The 16,279-nt window shown below is 39.9% G+C and overlaps 1 long non-coding RNA gene and 1 pseudogene across 1 annotated transcript; both read right to left on the reverse strand.

Annotated features, from left to right (window-relative positions):
• Positions 1-1,288: 1,288 nt before the first annotated feature.
• LOC104860757 lies at positions 1,289-4,804 on the reverse strand. The gene is made up of 3 exons (XR_779797.1): positions 4,732-4,804; positions 2,118-2,207; positions 1,289-1,361 (listed from the first exon to the last, which is right to left on the reverse strand). It is a non-coding gene; the product is annotated as an uncharacterized LOC104860757 (long non-coding RNA).
• Positions 4,805-13,521: 8,717 nt separating this feature from the next.
• Positions 13,522-14,520, reverse strand: LOC104860788 (annotated as a pseudogene).
• Positions 14,521-16,279: the final 1,759 nt, after the last annotated feature.

A 16,279-nucleotide genomic window follows, 5' to 3' on the forward strand; every position in this document is an offset into this window, starting at 1 on the left:
GCAATTACCATGCAGACAATCTTAACACAATCTACTGGAGTGATTTCTGCGAGATGACACTGAAACCCTGAGACACCTTCGGGGTGACTCAGCACCCTTGGGATAGGGCCAATCAACTTGATGCTGTTTCCTGTGAATAATTCCTTTCCTTATTTCACCAGATCACCTTTATTTTATAAGATCTCCTCAGTTGACATTCTAGCCTCTTTTTTTTTTAATTCTTTGATCCCTATAGAGTCATCTTCATTTGGCTACAAAATACTAATTAATTATTAATTTAAAAAGATGTCAGAACTTTAATACTTGAAATACGGTAGCACAATGAAAATACTTCCCAACCTGAGGTCTGATGAAACTGTAGGCTTGAATACATTAATGGAAAAGTGGACAGAGCACAAATGCAACATTTTTAAGCATTGTGATTATGATTAGTATTTATTTCGTGTTAATAATGCACTGGATAACATTAAAAACCAAATGAAGGGTGGAATTAATCATGAGTCTAGCCTGACCAACCTGCCTAAATAAAAGATTATTTTATGGAACAGATGGTATTGAAAGGAAAAGATGAATCTTTCCATTTTAACCCTTGAAATAAATGTTGAGAAACTGTAAAATAATAGTTATTTTTTATAGTGTCTACAGCTTGCCAGACACCCTGTAAGTAGTTTCCAGGAATTATTTTATTTAATGTTCACAGTGGCTATTATTATTACTCCCGCCTTCCAAAATGGAACATTTCTGAGTTTAATGATGTTGACGATACATGGAAGAACACAGTTTCATAAAAGACATTTGTTAAATAAAATTTAGAGGAAGCCACTTTTGGGACTAGGCTCCTGTCCTGGGTCCCAAAAGACCAAAATAAAGTCAAACATGGAACCACGCAGGTTAAAGTACTGGCTCACTAAAGCAAAATTAAGTTGTTACCTGAACTTCTGAGAAACCACAAGAGAGAAACAGCCACCAAGTTTTCCAAATAGGCCAGTTTCGTGAAACTGAAGTTCCCTGTGCCTTAATTTTTACCAAAAAAAGCTAACCTGACATTACCCAGTTTAAAAAAAAAAAAATCCCCACATTACAATGAAAGCAACTCATTAAATGACCAAGCTTCTTTTTGTTCTTTATCTCTGCCTTGCTCAGCCCTTCTCTGTGTATAAACCTGGGTGTAATGATGCCTGCCTATAATCTCAGCTGTGTGGGGGGCTGAGGGAGGAGACCCCAAGTTTGAGCCAAACTGGGCAATTTAGTGACTTTGCAAGATCCTGGCTCAAAAGGAAAAAATGATTTTTAAGTAAGGGATGGGGCTTGGGGCTTGGGCATATAGCTCACTGTAAAGGCGCTGGCCTCAATCCACAATCCTGCAACCAAAATAATAATAATAATTAATAATAATAATAATAATAATAATAATAATAATAATAAATAATACTCGAACAAAAACAACTTCTTCCACACAGCCCACCAGAACATTTATTCTGTTTCATGAAATGAACTACTGCCTTGTTATTCTGTAATTAAAAACAAAACTAAGATTCTTAAATTTATGTAATTTTGTCCTTCTATTGATCCAATAAATACTACATGAATAAATATGTGTTGTCAATGGCCTATCCCACAGTATTGGGCAGGATAACCTTGGAAACACTTTTAGCTCTATGATTCTGAGAAATAAAAGACAAATGATTTAAATTCCATTTTCTAGGACATCCCCCTGCTGATCCCAAATATAATTTTGGATTTTTTTCTTAGCATCCTTTCAAACAGCCACATGGTATTCCATGGTATGGCTTTACCAGACTGCATTGAATGAATCATCTTTATTTGGTAAATATTTATGCCATGGCCAGATTTCACAATATTAAAAAGAATCTAGGAATGAAACCCCTTTAAAAGATGCTTTTGAATGCCGTTCTAATTCTTTCTTGAGACAAACCTCTTCAAATAGAATTGCTAGGTCAAATGACATGTTTAGTGCCTCATTGCTCAAAAAAAGACAAAAATATAAATATATGGTATTTGGGCAAAGGTTTAAAAAAAACTGTGCTTCCAAACTAAAGGCAAGTGGAAATAAAATGGAAGTGCTGTGTTAATTTTTCATCTCTGTGACTAAATACCTGGGAAAATCAGCTCAGGAGGAAGAGTTCTTTTGGCTCACAATTTCAGAGGCTTCATTTCATGGCTGGCCTACGCCATTGCTTTCAGGCCTATGGTGAAACAGAAACATCATGGTGGAAGGGTGTGGCAGAGGAAAGCTGTTTACCTCATGGTGATACAGGAAATTATACCAGAGACGAAATATGCAATATTACATCTCCCAACCTACTAGCTGTCTGATGCACCAGGCCCTTGTTCTCTAAAAATGAAAGAATGAATTCGAGGAACAGCGGAGATTAAGAGTAGGAAGATATGTATTGATAGGATGGCCGTTGACAGTAGCCTGGGGACCCTACTTCACAGAGGAGTTTTATAGGGCTAAATCCACATGGGTGCAATGTGGGCTACAGCCATGATCAACCAATAAGTTTACAGGTAAAGCCACAGTGTTCCAATTGGGATGAAACTCATGTAACAAGTCTGGACAGAAAGAATGAAAAGACTTCTCCCAGGAAATGGTGGGTCCAGAGGTCTCTGGTCACCCACGAGGGTGGCTAATGTCTATCTAGACTTCATTAGGCCTAGTGTCTGTCCTTTGAGGAAGTATGCACGTCTGGTTATCATGTCTTCGTCTTAAGGTCTGGTCTTCAACAGATGTGTCTCTGGCCACAGTTGTGTGTTTCACCTTTGTCCTGACTCTCTCGAGGAGCTAGCCCTATGTGACCCCATGTAATATCTCTCCCTAACTCAGCTGTCTATAGTAAAGGCAGCCAGGCAGCAGAGAGAAAGGGAATCAGCCAAAGACGGCCCATATTAGCCAGCTTCATCCTTCTGTTTTTGTTCTGCCCAGGCCCGCACTCAACTGGTAGTTACCATCCATGTTTGAAGCACATCTCCCCGCTCAGTTTCCTGTCTCATACGTAGTCAAACATCCTCACACATACACCCAGAGGTGAGCTTTAATGATTTCCTTTTCATTTCTCAATCTAATCAAGTTGATAAGCAAGATTAACTGTCACAGCTCCAAAAAGGAAAAGTGAAAGAAGTCAGAGGATTCTTGAGGTTCCAGTCCCGAGAGTGTGGTCCCAGATTGCTTCCATCCACATTTTCACTAGATACCCTATCGCACACCTACCTAGTACAGCCCTGTTAAGGGAGAGAGTCTCATGACTGTCTAGTGCTACAGAAACAGCTAACTCTAAACAAAGCATGTCAACCACAGCCATTGTCTCACTATCACTAAGTCAAAGCATGAAATTGTGAACAGAAGAGAAGGGAAAGGGAAAGTGTTTGTGGGAAATATAAGAAGAAGAAAGGCTTCTGGTAGCTGGGAGGGGTCCCAGGACGTGGGGTGCTTCTTGGTCTGGAACTTTGTATGGATAAGTGGAGTGCGAGAATTGCACAGTTGTTTAGCAATCTCCTATCACAGGTAACTGTGGGTTTAAAATGACCAATAGGAACTCAGGCTCTCTAACCCAGTTCCTCAGCATGCGGAGCTTAAAGGAGAACAAGTTAAAAAGGAAACCAGGTGTCTTGTACTTTTATATTTCTCCAAACTCAGAAGGGAGGGACTGCACGTGAGCCGTGAGGGTGGAGATGGAGTCGCAGTCCGTGTTGGCTGGGGAACAACTCTCCTGGTGGCCAAAGTCCTAGCTTCACTGCCTGTTCTTATTCTAATTCTTATCTGTAGGACTGACTACTCAACTCTACCCCAGACCCTTTTCCAGCTACAGCAGCTGACTACTCATAAGCTAACATTTACTTCACTTAGGAGCATGTCCTCAATATGTATCTATTTTCCTACGAATGGCTCTAATTTCTCATTCTTTATGGCTGAGAAGTATTCCATTTTATAGAAAAACCACATCTTCTTCATTTAAGATCCTAATGAGATTATGAACAATGTGAAACAGGGAGAAAAGGGCTAAAGGTGTAGGGAAAGTGGGAAGGGTAGGGGAAAGGTAATGAGGGAAAAAAAAATAGGAGAAAATGAAAAAATAGAAATAAAATGTTTTTAAATGGGGAGGGGAGGAGGGGGTGAAGGGAGGGCAGGGACAAGGGGAAAAATTGAGAACCAAGACCTGTCATGTAAAGGTGCAAGATCCCAATGATGAATGTAACTGTACTGTATACCTAAAATGTACCAATAAACTCAATGAGGAAAAAAATAAGCTAATTTAAACTCTCTTTTACCCTAACACTTAAAGGCAGGGCTTGCCCTATGGGATACACACTCCCATTATTTCCTTGTCCTCTACCTCAAGGTAAGAATGGGGACTGAAATCTCAGTCTTTTCTGCATCTCCAATTAAGCGGCTAGTAGGTCCCCTGTGGAGATTAGCACACCAGGAGCTGACACAGCGCTGGACTCCCAGGAGATCCAGCCTCAAAGACAAAACCCCTTTTCTTTCATTCAGGACTTCTGGGAAGAGATAGCTCAGGTGCAGGCAAAAACAATCCAGCTCCAATTTTTTAAAGAAAGGAACAGCTTAGACTCTTTAGTAACCAATTAAACCCTCTTTACATGATGAGATCCATTTACATAAATTTTGTCCCACGTTAAAATAAAGGAATAACAAACTTTAAGCTTCTACAGAATACACCAGATTTGAAAAGCAAGGGTCCCCCAGGTTACCTCAGGCAGGATCTGGTACAAAGAGATAAGACTCAAATCCTGTAGTCCTGACTGGACTTCTGTGGGCAAATGCTTGTTTTCTTCTTTGAATGATTTTAAACAGCTCAGAAATTACCTCACCTGCTTAATCCATTTCTCCCTAGAGAAAAAGAAGAGAACAGAGACTGTGAGCAGTGTCAAAGTACTCTTAGACAGGTGGACTGTTGGGCAGGGGCAGGAACAGGGACATTTTCTTCCTGTCTCTGCTGCCTGAGTTGCAAGTACTAGGCCTCATTTTCCTACGGGTCTTTCTCACCATTGAACTACAAGCCATATGATAGAAATGGTTCTGGAGTCTTTCCTCGCTGTCCTAGCATAGCTCTGGATACAGCAGGTGTTTCACAAAGATTTGCTTTTGAATGCCATGTGGATAACACAGGAGCACACTCACCACTACTGGTCCAGTTCCCAATGGAAAATAGGCAGCCTTTAACCAAAAGCAAACCCAAGCAGAGTTTCTGTTTTAGTGTTTTCAAAATAACTGCATTTGAATTCACATGTCTTAAATTACCAGTGCTAGTTCAGGTTCTCAATTGAAATAAATCTAAATCTTACCTTAGATAAGATTCATATTTATTTCCTATAAAGACAATTAACGTTCCCTTCTTAAGTGTTTTAATGAGCACAAATTGTGTGGTTGCTTGGCAGAATGAGAATGTTAAGTGAAACTTTTGGACACTTGGAGCTTTATTATATTTTTCATTTTTACTTTTTGATACCCAGGTGCTTTTCAAATTATTTAGGTAACATTGTCTTACATTGATTAAGGCCTTATAAAAGGCATTTGCAATATTAACATGTAATGCTGAAAAAGTTTATCTACTTACTTTTGTTCCATTCTGACATGATGTTTTCTTTTTTCCTGTATAGGCTTTTTCTTTAACCTTTTTTGAAAAGGCATTTATTTTTCTCTTTCCCATCACCTTCCTTGCAGGTTATTTAAACTTCTGAGATTGTCCAAAGATATCTAAGACAACCCAGCTTCAGAGTATAATCTGCTCACAACTAGTGCATCCTGTGCCAGCCAAGTGTCATTTGCTTTCCATAAGAGGCTTGAAAGTCTTCACAGTGAAAAAATAAGAGTTTATGTTCCATCATTTTCAATTCAACTCTAGCAGGCTGATACATGCTTTGTTTAAATAAACTTCTTGCATAGTTTAAATTTATGTAACTTGTTAACTAATAAAAATGTCTTTTTAACCATTACTACTTGACTGTATAGTTGTATTAAATTTTATTTGCAAAAAAAAAAAAAAATTTACCTAACCAATTTGTTCAGCATTCATACAAACCCTAAGCAAGCAGCAAAGTAAACGGCCTCCTTAAGGTCCATGCACCTCCAAAACCCAGAAGTGGCTTCTAGAAACTTCGACTTACTGGGTGAGTTGAAGCCCTAACAAGTGAATGAATGAACAAATACACAGTCATAAGGGGAAAAGGTAATTATATAAGAAAGGATAATGCATCTATTTCTTCAGCTAATTTTGGACCCGACAAATGCACGTAACTCACTCAAATGTAGTTCTTCTTAAAATTAAATTTTCCACCGGTATATGGGAACAGTTAGAATTTTGCTAATTCTAAACTCTTTGAGGCCAATGTCATGGACTTTATAGTTTGTTCTGTCTAATTCGGATGCATTTTAAAGCAAATTACTTAAATTATCCTAGTTATCTGCAATTTTCTGCTAGCTAATGCCTATCAGAAGTCACACAATTTATGTATTCATTTCTTAGGAAACATGTAAGACATAAATATTTTCATTAAACGTGTACATTTGTCAACCACTATAACTGGTGTTCCATATACAATATTTATATAATGCTCAAAATAACCCATGAAGTAAGAATTATTTATCCCCATTCTCTGGAATAGAAAACAGGTTCAAGGAAATGAAGGAAGGTGCCCAAAGCATTATGATTTCCAGCAGCCAGACCAGAAGTAGAGCCAGTTATTTATGACTTCAACTGTCCTTTCTTCTAGGCCTCTTGTATCAGCAAAAGAATGGACTAATTTGTCTCCTTCACCAAAACCATAGCTAGAGTACAGCTATGAGTCTTTGTACATGTTCAAACAGGGGTTTCGTCACCTGCTACTCAGAGAGACACTCAAAACTCTGTCTGGAACAGAACCATAGAGCTCAGTCATAACAGTATGGAAAACAATCATATGAGATGGGGCCCTGTTGCCTCTCCTGTCTGCTCTTATTTTCTGAGCCAGCATTCCCTTCACTGAGTCCCAGCAAGGGAGGCAGGGGCGGGATGGTCTCCTTGCTGCCTCATCCTTGGAGCCTTTTGAGCCTCCTGCCTACTTACCACCTGACTCCCTTGCCTGGTGTCTATCCCAGTCATCCTAAAATTCAAGCCAATACATTGATGATTCAGATAGACAGACCAATATAGCGTCCATGGTTTGCAAATCAGAGCCACAGTGGAAATACACCGGTATTTCTGTTCTTTAAAATGTTGGGGTTTGTTAGTCACCACTCTACACTCCTGCTGCCAAAGGAAAACTTCCTGTCTCTTTTCCTTGCCATGCTACACATTCCCCTCACTCCCACACAGCCTGAAGTATAAGGGAAATATCCTCTTCTCCTGGACACAGACTAATTTGAGGTTACTTTTCTGTGATGGATAGATTCACAGAGAAAAAAGATACTTTGCCATCAGGCACAGAAACATCCACATCACTTGAGCTAAGGACGATCACCACAGTTAATAAAAGGAAGAAGAGAATTAGGGGAAAGTGAGAAAGAGAAAAACGGAAGGAGCCCAACCTTGCCCCATGTGTTCTTCTGGTCCCTGGTTACACAAGATGATGCATTTTATTTAGATTTAAGGATTCTGAAATAGCTTTATTTCACTTGTAACTGAAGGAATCTTCGTATTCTCTACATGTTGAAGCTAAGTAGTGGCAAGAAAACTAACTAATGACTTAATTTTTACTAAGATGTAAGTTACTTATGGCTTAATGTTTCTCTTCTGCACTCAAAGTTAACTCAGAATTTTGAAGGAACGCTGCCGATATGGTGTACTTTCTTTGATGCTCTGTCTGTACTTATTAAAAGACTCTCCCTCGTCTGCCATGTCTCTCTCCTAATACTGCATTTTAGAGTAGTTTTAAGTTTATAGGAAATCAAGAAGTCAGAGAGCTCTCATATCTTCTGTTTCCACCCTTCCCCTGACATCTCTCATCAACACGGCACATTTATTACAGTTGATGAGTCAACACGAATACATGATTATTCACTAAGTCTGCAGTTTGGATTAAGGATTATTCTTCTGCACCGTGCTTTCTACGGGTTTGACAAGTGAATCCTGTCACGCACCACCTCTGTATCATCATGCGGAAGAATTTCACTGCCCTAAAACTTCACAGTCCTCCACCCATTCAGTTCTTCCTTCTGCACATCTCCCCCGCAGCCACAAGCGAACACTCATCATTTCCACTGTCCCTGTCCATAATCCTGCCTTTTCAAGTACATAAGACAGTTGGTATCATATAGTATACAGATTTGAAGACTGGCTTTCACTTACACAGTGTGCTTTTAAAAAATAACCTACAGTGAATATTTAATTTTTCAACTATTATGATAAAAGACAAATTGCCCTTAAATCACCCTCAAAATACTCCCCCTTGCTTCCAACACATGCATCCTATCATTCTTGGCAGTGTACCATATACTGTAATAACTTTTTAAAACATAGACATGCACTGTGTTTTCGTCATCACTTCTGCAGCATGTATTCAAGGTTCCTCCGTGACTTTCCATGGCTTAGTCACCCATTTCCTTTATCACTGAACAACATCCCGTTGTCTGGACATTTCACAGATTGTTAATCCATGCACTTACGGAAAGGATGTCTTGGTCGCATCCAGTGTGAAGCAGCTATGCCCAATGCTTCTGTAGGGGCCCTCTCTCCCTCAGGCCCTGCTTATCCTCATTTGACAGCCACTTTCACTTTCAAGAGACCCCCAGATGTCACCTGCCTGATGACGGCTTGCCAATTCTTCCCAGAGCTGCACACTACGTCTTACCCTCTTCCTACCACCCTTTCACATGATTTCAAATAGCATCACCACATTCACATTCCAGTATGGTTTCTTCCTGTCCATTTCTCGACAGAGTGGATCCTGGGGCAAGTCTTCTTCTCCAGTGAGTTGCTTAGCATCCCGTGCTTTGGTTTCTTTTTCTGCAAAATGAAAATGATAGGATTATTGAGGCTTGAACAACAGCAGCCGCAAAATTTATGTGGAGTACCTGGCACATTGTAGGCATTGTATGAATGTTAGGTTTTATTGTTTTACCTTTTACTGTTATTAATTTCCATCTTTATAGTTATGGGAGCCAGCACGGAGCTAACACTTACTAATTTTTTGATCACTGATTTCTTCCTGAGTGTTGTTTGATATTTGACAGAATATTATTTCTCATTTAAAAATAATCACAATTATGACAAATTATTCTAATTTATTACTGAAGCAGTTTCACCAGTTATTTCAGTGGAACGTGGAGGCTCTAGGTGAAGCCACTTCTATGAAGAGGCCATGAGAGCTACCAAGGCCTGGAAGAGCAGAAGATCTTGAGTGTTTGCCACATTCATATCCACTAACTCTTTGGACCCAGAAATTATATTTCCAGTGACTATGTCTTGATTCCTTTCTAGAGAATTGATGCAAACTCAAAGCAATATCATAAGACTGAAGAGTAAAGGAGAATGACAACTCTACTTCCCATGAAATCTGCGATTGCTAGTGGGAGGAGGATGCTTGAATAATCCTGACCTGTGCGTTTCTTTCTTCCTGTAGGAAAACTCAGTATTGCAACCATGCCTCGGGCTGTGGAATTAAAGAGATGTTGCATGTAAACAACATATGTCATTAGTGAAAGGAATCTAGGAAACACCAATGTTTGCTTTATATTCTCCATTTTCAGCAAGGAATACAACTGAACTATTGTCACTTTTCACCAAGCACCCTCTGAACCTCAGTCCCAAGGTGATGTGTACCTGGGTTCAAATAATCCAGGTGCCCTCATCTTTTGTTGGTGAAATGGGTATAGCGGCACCTATTCTGCAGGACATCATGGAGCAAAATGAGGCAGACAGTGAAGCACAACAAAGTGCAAATCCTCATTCTCTTCTCCACTCACCTCACTGTCCAGGGCAGAAAAAGGCCCAAGGATGCAAAACAGCTCTTGCTGCTGAGTACCCACTCCCAAAGCTACCAGGGATTCCAGATGAATCACTCACAGCTAGCTTGCTTTAAGGGTTAGACATAACCAGCTTTTCAGAAGTTGAGTCAAAGATTCGAATTTTTAAAAAATTCAATTCGGGGCCCGGGATTTAGCTCAGCAGTTCAGTGGACTGCCTTTCAAGCTCAAGGACCCGAGTTCAATGCCCGGCACCAAAAAATAAAAAATTTAAAAAAAATTAAATTCCTCTGGGCAATAACAGCACTTGGGATTTAATTACTTTATAAATGAGCTCTGCTCTCACAGTTGTGACAATCTCTCCAGCTCCCCCACACACACACATACACAGTTCAGTAGACTGTGCCTAATTATCTTGTCTTGTTAAATTATTAAATATGCATTTGCTAAAGTCATCCCCCCTAGAGAGTTTATCATAATTACTGATATGCTTTCTTTCACTAGAGTATTAGATTGTGAACCTTTTGTTTTGCTAATGTATCTAGGTGTGTTATCTCAGGTGTGCCTAGGAATTCTTCGGCATCTGAGTACCTGTTGTTACCCCTTCCTCCCTCCCTTCAAAAGAAGGAGTTGGTTGTAAGAATGGTCACATGGTCATATCAAGCACTTAGTTTAATTCAGCTGTTCAAACTGATATTGTAGCCGTGATTCCCCTGAAAACAGAGACTGGGACAAAGTCATCTTTCCATGCAGGTACTCTTCTGCTTGGTAGGAAGTAGCCTGGGGAACAGGACTGATGGGCACGAGGACACAAACAAGTAAGGAAGAAGAGGCAATTCAAGGGTGTGTTGCCAATTTGGCCATATCTCCAATAGCCAGGTGCTCTATCTGGTGGCATTTTGTTTTTCTCTCTCCCCTGGCTTTACTGAAGATCAACTCATCTCAAAAAATGGGCACAATGTGATCATTTTGCATATGTATGCATAGCAAAATGATTATTACAATCAACTAAGTAATATGTCCATCACCTCACATAGATAACTACTGTTTTTGTTTTTGTTGTGAGAATACTAAAAACTGTGTCATTTCTTTCTTTCTTTCTTTCTTTCTTTCTGTCTTTTTTTTTTCTACTTTTAAACCAGTCTTTAATTTTCAAATCAGATGTGTGGAAGCACAGCTACCCACAAACATTATCCATGAAGTCAAGAATGTTGAGTATAAATATGTATGGCACACACTACACTTCATGATTTTTTTAAAAAAACATTAAAGAATTTCAATTTATATGTAAAAGAAACATTGTTGCTTTTATTTTCATTTCCATTTGAAATATTTTTATCAAATTACATGGCCTAAAATTTCAAATGAAACATTCTGTTCATTTTGGGAAGGGGTGGAGTTCTCACCGGTAACCCCATCTACATTCTAGGCAACGCTGTTAAACCCCTGGCAAACAAGAGCTATTTGTCAGGTAAATAGAGACACTCACCACAGATCCCCAGAGACCAGACTGCAGTGTAGCGAAGAAAGCACAGCATCACCCTGCAGGGGGAGACCAGAAGGGGTCACGTGTCCCAGGCGCAGCCGTAGGGTCTGAGACTAAGATGCAAAGGAAGCTTGCAGCGCACTACAAAATGACCAATGGCACATCCAGGGTTCTTTCCACTAAAGAAATGCAGATGGCATTTTCTCATTATGATTCAGTAATCTTATTACTTCTGAAAGCGAAATTTACACTGCCCCAGTGATAGGAGCCTCGTTTTAGATACCACCTAGGAGTTTCACCGAGACAACTCAGTTCTTATCAGACAGATGGGATCTTTCAGGGTGTATTACAGACATTCCTAGATACAAAATACCTGGTGAAAAGCAAATCTGATCATGTTGCATACTATACAAATAGGGTTTAAAGTGATCTTAGCACCACATACGTACAATCCAATGCTGTAAATTAAACCTTTTAAATTTAGAAGATTCTCATTAATTGCGACGGTACCTCTTCACTCCCAATAAGCACAAATGAGGCTTTATGGGTTGTGTGGTAATAATGTCATCATTATTGTTTAGTAACCAATTCATGTTTAGTAATCAATTACACAAATTTATCTTATCAAGTGCAGCCTGTACTTGAAAAAGATAGGTTAAATTACCCTAGTCACAAAGGATCTAAGATTTAAAGAACCACAGTCCCATAGGCATTTTTTCCCTTTCACCCTGACTAAATTTTAAGGATATGTGAGCACTGAAGTGACTTGAGGAGATGGAAATACATCTTGAAAACAAGGTGGAGTATCATCTCGCTCAGATCTTTAGTTCACATTTAACTATTTTTTTAAAAAATGAGGCAAGGACATCTGTCCCTTTTAGATAAATATAAAACTGTGTAAAGAAGTTATTTCAGATTGAAAACAAAATTTCACTAAGCATTCCTCTGCTGAGGAGTTGGGTTCAAATTAACTTCAGTATCTTTAAAGGTGGGTAATAATTAATTTGCAAATGAGAAAATAAGGTTCAGAAGTTGCATGAAACCACTTAATTAGTGACTCACTGAGCTATAAAAATCAAGGTCTTCCCCTATGTACTTTCTTCTAGGTACACAATAAATTGGTTCAAAATTGTCTAGATCAAGAAGTTTATAATGTAAAGCAGTCAGTGCTACTGTTTATAACTGTAACAAATTATGCCCATAACCCCACTAAAATAACTTCAACCTTTCATTGGTTTTAAAAAAGAGGACAGTTTATACCAACTAGCATTAAGTAAAGTGCACTTCATTAATTTTGTTTTATACAAAAATAAGTTAAATTTAAGCAAAGCAATATCAATGATAAATGGATTTCATTATTTATTTTGATGTTTAAGCTCTTGCACTAAGTTTTTACATTCTGGTGAACATCAACAAATAATTTCTCCCACAGAACTATAACCACACATTACCAGACGGTATAAATATATGGTTGAACTAACATTAATACACATCACCATTTTATCAATTATATAATAAAACAAATTATCAAGTATCCAAATATTAAGTTACACAGCTCAAAAGGCATATAAAATATTAGATGTCTGCTCAAATCATTAGCAGAAACTCACTTCTGTTTTTTGCAAGAGGTGGGGGAGAGAAGAAAAAAAATCACACTTCAAACAAAAATGAGTTGGGAAGCAACTTCTGATAAGTATGGAAAAAATTATAAGAATTTCAGAAATTTTATGATTAAGAATTGTTCTAGCTACTATAACAAAGCATCTGTACCTTTTAAAAATCCTTACTAAATTAAAGAGCATATTCTACACATTCTTCCCAAGACAAAGGCAACATTTTACTAAAAATAATGAGTAATCCACTCCTAGTCTTTCTTCAGGCCCTGCCTGTTAAGTTGCACCTTGGAGTGCAAGCATTAAATGAACCATACAGCTTTTTTGTCTGACATTAAGACATGCACTTCAGTAATCAAGGTAGATTTTCAAAATGGAGGTTCCCCAAAACAGCACAAAATGAAAAACTTGTAGAAAGACATTAAATAATCACCATGAGACTTGGTAATAATCAAAAAGAACAATCGATGTTTACAGAAACCTGATACAGACTGGTATGAGTGTGAAACAGAAAGTGAGCAGGCAAATAGCCACGCAGGCCCTACCATGCTTGAAATGACGGAAGGAACAAACGATGCTCTAGAGTTCCCGGAAATGTGGTTCTGTGTGAAACTAAGAATGTAAGAGTATTGAGCTGGGTATTTGGCACCTAATCTTCCTAATTTCTTAGGGTATCGTTGAGATTCTGGCATGGGAACAGTCGAAAAGATATAACTCAATACTGCATGACTTCAGGGAAGTCACTTGGCATGAATGATAAGCACAATTTAAATGCTCAACAGTAAGGATCTTATGGTAAATGTCCAAATACGTTGATCATAACTCAGACACAGGGGCTGTAATTCCCCTGAGCTTGTGTGTAGCCTGTATAACTGCTTTGCAACGCTCCTACGGAAGCTTCTTTAGACTCATTTGCGGAGCCAACACACGGGCTAATCTGCACGAGAGTCAGGTCCCGCCTCGAGCTGCACGTCCCAGGCAGTTGCATCAGGCAACCCCAGTTTCACTGCGTGCAACAGTTGCTCCTGTGACCGTTGGAGTCTTTGAAGCGCAGCCGCATGTTAGGACGATACTTCTCCAGATATAGGAGTTGTTTGCTGTTAAAAGCTCTGCGCCGCTTTCATCTTATGAACTGTATTGCACCTTCGTACTTCATTCCACCTTCAACTGATGTTAGGGCAACAAGCACTGGAGCTCTCCCAAGGCCTGCAACACAATGGACAGCAACACAACAACCAGGTTCTTCACGAAACAATTTTTACAAGATTTAACCAGTCATCAGCAATCTGGTTGGGTGGTGGTGCACCATCGTCAGAAGGCCAGTCAAAAACATGGATGCCTTCCTTCTCCACAAGAGCAGTGTCACACGTTGCTTCACGTGCTCTTACTATTATGGTAACTCCACACTTCTTCAGTTCCTTTATAAATTTGTTTAAGGTTGCATTGGTTGGACTGTGTGCAATGAGGAATCCCACACTCCTGTATGTGACTCGGGCAGTTCATGCGAGCTGTGTTAATTTAGTTTAAAAAAAAAAAAACACTTAAAAGGATTATGAAAGATTTAAAAACCTGAATAGCAATGATGCAAGAAACTGAAGTCTACTTCAATATACTCCACTTGAACTACTCAGTGCTCTGCGTATGGCGTTGGGAGTACTGGGAAATGAAATGAACCACCAACAAGAAGCAGCAACCCTTCGATCCCGTAATACCGAGGCAAGAGAAAAGAAGTGCTCTAAGGTTTACCCCATCCAAGTCAGAAGTCTTGTAAAATGCTCTACGATTTCCATTCACCACTTCTGTGTCCAGGTGAGCCTCTCACGGGGCTTCTCGGTGGAGGAGGAATGGTTCTCTCCGGTTCACTTTTCTGAGGAGAGTTCGAGCTGCGCCTGGCAGTAATCTGCCTTTTGGGAACTCCATCAATGTGACCGAGAATGCCACAGAACTGAGGAATACGTCCACTTGTTGAAGATTGTGGCCTAATCATACAGCCGGCCCCATGGTGGCAGTGGTGGGGGCACCAGGCGACCATGCACGGAGAGGTAAGGGCTTGTCACCAGCTGGCACAGCTCAGCAGCTGATATGTGCACCGGGCCAAGAACTGTGTAATTTCTTAGCGAATGATTAACTATTCAAGTTAAATTAAACGATATCTGAGGCTGCTTCTGTATATCAAGTCCCTAAATAACAAACCATAACCCGGTTTAGTATGCAAACTCACTGAGAGCCTAAATGAGGAACACAGTTTGTAACCCTTAACTCACCCAATCACAACAGCGAAGCATTAATCGTAGGGGGCCAGCTGATCAGACTGCCTTCAAATGAGGCCAACACTAAGGTGTAAGCATCAAGTTGTCCATGTACCTTACTTCCATTTTCTGTTAATAAATGATGTCTTTCAAGCTTGCTAATCCCAGGTCTCTGGGTGGAGTGGGCACTGAGCTAGGAGCATTGTAAATTTGAGCCCACCCTGGGCAATTTAGCAACTTAGTGAGAGCCTGTCTCAAAACAAAAAATAAAAAGACGTGGGAATGGGATGTAGCTCAGTATGGAACTCTGGGATCAATCCCTATTCACACACACACACACACACACACACACAAAGTCTGCCGATGTTGGCTCAGTGAAGCCCTGTTACATTTAATTTGTCCCACGTTTTTCAGAGTCATCATCATAATGTACATTCGATTCCTGGAACTTATCCATCTTATAATTGAAAGCTTGCACCCTCTGACTGACGTGCTTGGAGGTACCCATCACACAGTTCAAAGTTCACTCTCTTTGATCACACCATATTCTGCGGAGGCTTCACTGGGCACGACCCTCCCAACGGGGAAAGGGGGCAGCGTTTCTCCCAGGCTCTGGCCTCAGGTGGCCGTACTACAGGCAACTTCAGGCTTCTCACTGGGCAGCCTTGGAGAAGCCAAGGGCCAGAAGCAGAAAGGAATGGCCTGAGCCAGGCCAGGAGCTGTTGGGAGCAGTTGCATGGGGCTGCACTGTGTGCAGCATGAAGACCAGAGGAAGGTCCTGGAGCCACAAGTGACATACGCGTGGTGTGACTGAAAACTACCAAATGTTTAAAAATTTTTAAAAAATCATTGCAGTAAAAGTCACACCATCATTAACGTCCCTCAAAATTCCCCCCCTTGCTTTGAACATATTTATGCCTTCAGTCCTTCCATTTCAGAAGTAGTTCTGGGAGTCCTCTTCCCTGCCTTTATGAGGTGTGATTAAAAGAAATACAGGGAATGCTACCAA

This window comes from Fukomys damarensis, unplaced genomic scaffold, assembly GCF_012274545.1.
Source record: "Fukomys damarensis isolate Sample0158 unplaced genomic scaffold, DMR_v1.0_HiC HiC_scaffold_10, whole genome shotgun sequence".
Taxonomy (NCBI): domain Eukaryota; kingdom Metazoa; phylum Chordata; class Mammalia; order Rodentia; family Bathyergidae; genus Fukomys; species Fukomys damarensis.